This window comes from Chrysochloris asiatica, unplaced genomic scaffold (assembly GCF_000296735.1).
Source record: "Chrysochloris asiatica unplaced genomic scaffold, ChrAsi1.0 scaffold00373, whole genome shotgun sequence".
Taxonomy (NCBI): Eukaryota; Metazoa; Chordata; class Mammalia; order Afrosoricida; family Chrysochloridae; genus Chrysochloris; species Chrysochloris asiatica.
Window position 1 is genome coordinate 1,490,567 of NW_006408891.1, and position 4,279 is coordinate 1,494,845.

The following is a 4,279-nucleotide window of genomic DNA, read 5'->3' on the forward strand; positions in this document are numbered from 1 at the left end:
CAGACTGGATACTGTAGTCTATAATCGCAGAAAAGAGAGAAGAGAAAAAAAAAAAGTCTGTAATCTAATATAAGTATGACTTTAATATCCTCTTTCAGCTTCTTGACTTCAATGCCACCTGAAAAATTTCAAGATACCACTGCTGGATGTCATGACATAACTCAGGATTTAATTTTGGCCTGTTTTATTTTTAGTCTGTCTCTCCCACTGCACAACCCCTGTTCTGGCCTTTTTCCTAGTGATAAACAGTTCAGAGCCAGCTGTAGCTCTTTTGCACTGCCATTTGGTTTTAAGTGGAATCTGTCCCTTTAAATTTTGCATAGTAAAATCCTCCAGGTTCTACTTGCTCAGGCATCCCCTCTAGTAGCCAGAAGGGAGGTGCATAGACAGCAAGAGGCCAATGAATATATTTAAAAAAAAAAGGGAATGGCCACACCTTTTTCTCTGAGGTTCGGCAGGTGATCCTTATCCTGCTTGATCTTGCTGCTTGGTTTCATCCAAGATGGTGGCTCTGGGCCACTGAGCCCGACAATTTCAAAAGCATGAGATTTCTTGCTTCTGCTACAAATTCCAGTGGCTATAAAGCTTCAAAAGTTTTAAATATTTCTACATGTGTGGTCAGAGTTTTGGAACTGTTCCCTGAACCTGCTTTATCCAGTATTCTGTGTTATTGCTGCTGGAGGTCCTCACAGCACTTCTACCTTATCTGCCAGCAAGCCAAACCTTCTGTCCACTATTTTTAGCTCTGCAGGTCAGTTAGATATCTGTGTATGCAAAGAATAATTCTCAAAATAGCTAAGTCTTGTATATAGTAGTTGGTGTTTGCTCTTGCCTTTATGTAGGGGTTTTGCAAAGTGCAAATACGGTTTGACTCTACGGCCAGACCTGCTGTCTCTTGTTAGGTTAGGCAGGAAGAAAGGCTCCCACCCAGGTAAAAGAGTCAACTTTAGGGATAAGTCCCAGAGTCAGATGTCATAAGAAGCAGCCAAAGGACTAGCTTGTGGGACCACTGGGGCTTTTAGGGATTTATTTTTTGCACCATGGGAAAATTGTGCCCTGTGGGCACAATGCTGGACCCTTTTAGGGATGTGCTTCCACTCACCTGAAGGTGCCCTGGCTGAGCAGAGAGGGTGCAACAGGGGGGAGGAAGAAAGAAAAGTAAAAAAAGCCATCACACCTCTTTTTCTAGGTGCTGCTTTGTGGCTTTAGTGCTGTATCAACCTGGGTGTGGCCCTACTCTCTGATCTCAGCCCAAGATGTGGGTCCCACAGGCAGCATCCATATTGATTCAGAAATCGCCATGTATTTCCAGCACATTCATATTTCTCGACTGATGTGCACCAAAAACTGTTGCCCCCCACTTTATATTAGATCTAAAACACTGGAACTGTTCCGGCAAAGCACCTTCTCTGTTTTTATTGTGCCTCCACTGAGGAGCCTCCCCTGTTTGTCTGCTTTTCCTGACCCCAAATGTGAAGACTATCAACTTGCATGTTTGATCAATTTCAGACTTAAGGATTTAGTAGAATTCATCAATTTTGTTATCACTGGCTTTAGTGGTTGGTGTATAAATTTGAATAATTGTGGTATTAACTCGTTTTCCTTCTTTGTTGTTGTTTAAGGGCATTTGAGTTGGTTCCAATTCATAGTGACTGTGTATAGGATTTCTAAGGTTTTAAAAATCTTTGTAGGAGCAAAAAGCCTAATCTTTTTCCTGTAGTGTGGCTGGCACTGGTAGCATAGTGATTACAAATCAGTCTGCGAACCTCAAGATCAGCAGTTTGAAACTACCAGCTGTTCTGTGGAAGAAAGATGAGGCTTTCTGCTCCCATAAAGATTTACAGCCTTGGAAACACTGTACAAGGTTGCTATTAGTCAGAACCATCTCCATGGTACATTACCACCATCAACCACCACCACCATGGCTGGCACACTTGAATCATGCACCTTGTGGATCACAGTCCAGTGTTTATCATATGGAGCCACCTTGTTCCTTGCCTTCCTTGTAGGTATATGGATATTATCCAATCAGAGATAGCATTGTACTTCTAGATAGATCTTGAGACGCTCTTTTTGTTGATGAGTACATCACCATTACTCTTCAATTTGTCATTCCCCACATTGTAAACCAAATGATTGTCTGATTCAAAATGGCCAATACAAGTCCATTTCAGCTCACTAATGCTTAGTAAATACAACTTTAGGCATTCCATTTCATTTTTAACATCTGTCAGTCTTCCTGGATTTATGCTTCATACAGTCCACATTCCAATTTTTTATATTTGCAGCTTTTCTTCCTCATTTTGAATTGTGTCCCATCAGCAAATGAAGGTCCTGAAAGCTTTACTCCATTTGTGTCAACATGATCAACTCTTCTTTGAGTAGGCACTTCTTCCCCAGTCACATTTTGAGTACCTTCCAACTTGAGGGTTTCATTTTCCAGCGCTATATCTAACAATATTCTGGGGCTTTTCATTATGATTTTGTTGTCCATCACTATATCTGACAATGTTCCACTATTATTCCAAAGGATTTTTAGTGGCTAAAAATTAAAAAATAACCCACCTCTCCTTTTCCTAGTCTGCCTTTGTCTGAGAGCTCATCTAAAACCTGTCTACCATGGGTGCCCCTGCTGGTATTTAAAACACTGGTAACATAGCTTCCAGTATCATAGTAACATTCAAGCCTCCATAATATGGCAAACTGAAAGATGAGTGGTGGTAATAAACTAAGTCATTATCTAATTCACAATGGCCGGTACCTTTCCATTTCAGCTCACGAATGCATGGAAAACACTTAATCTAGTTTTAACCACATGTTTTTAAGTGCCGTTGAGTTGGTTTCGACCCATAGTAACCCTATATAGAGTTTCTGAGGAGCAGCTGGTGGATTTGAACCACTGACACTGCAGATCAGCCCCTCAGGGGCTTACCCATAAGACCCCTGACATTAGTGAATAGTCACGACAATGAGTTACAGGATTCATTGCCCTAGGTTATAGGGTCCTGGAAGAGAGCAACCATGCAGTGCATGCACTTACTATCTGAGGACTATCCCAGTGGAAAGGAGACCACTTGGACTATCGGTCTTCCTGTCACACAGGCATAAAAATCGCTCTTATTTAGAGTGCGAACAGAATATTTAATCCATTCCAACCAGGCATTCACACACTTATATACTGTTTCTATAGCTATAGATTGTCTTAGGTCTTTAACTTCAGTAATTGTCACTTTGGAAGGGTCATTTCCTGAACTTAGGGGGTTCTGAATCATTTCCAGGATTCTGTATTTGAGTTCTTTCTTTAGTAGGGGTAGGGCTTGAGTTTTGTCTAATTAATTTTAGAGAGAAGACCCTATAGGATCCTTTCCTATAACAACAGCTCCCAATCCATAGTTTCCTATTATTGAAGGTTCTCTAGTCATGGTTTGGGTTTAGAAGCTAATATGGGTAAAATGTACCATTGCCATGAGGGAGATGCAAAGGGATTTTGCCTATGACCAGCCAGTCAAGTTAATAGTAGATACAACTATGGCATCTCTCCCTGTTCTGTTATCCTGTGCAGACAAGAGAAGTCTCAGAGACAACTGTCCAATGTTGATAAATATCTTTGCCCCTTTAGAACAGTGAGAGACAAACATAAATATAGTGCCTTGAGGGGTCCCTGTAATAACTGGACTGATGTTCATTGGACCACCCAATGTAGGTAATGGACTTCTAGTGCTCTCATAGTGTGTGTGGAGAGTGGGTTATAATTCTATCCCTGATACTGGGTGGTCCACCAAATATCTTTCCAGTCATTACAAGGGCCCCTCAAGGCATCATATTTATATTTACACCCTGCAGAGATATTTATCAACATTAGACAACTGTCTCGGAGACTCCTTTTGTCTGCACAGGATGATAGAACAAGCTTCAAACCGAATAGTCAGGGGAAAGTTGGCCTGAGTTATTATCTTAATTGTAAAATATCCTCCAGTAAGGGAGAGAAAGAGAAAGAAAAAGATGACTAAGTCCTTTTGAAATATATTTTGGTAGGAGCAGGTCCTGGAACCATGGTCCATTTTTCTTGAGTAAGTAGGGGTGCTTTCTTTACCTGCAGGTGATGAGTCTAGCCCTTCTTAACTGTATGAAATGCAGTTTCTATGGTTTAAAGCACCAGTAAGGGTTTGTCCCAGGTTAGCTCCAGTTTTTCCTTTCTCTAGCTCTTGATTAATGCATGATCACCAGGGTAATGAGGATACACCAGGAACTCTAGGGGTGGTGTCTGTGCCAGGAGACC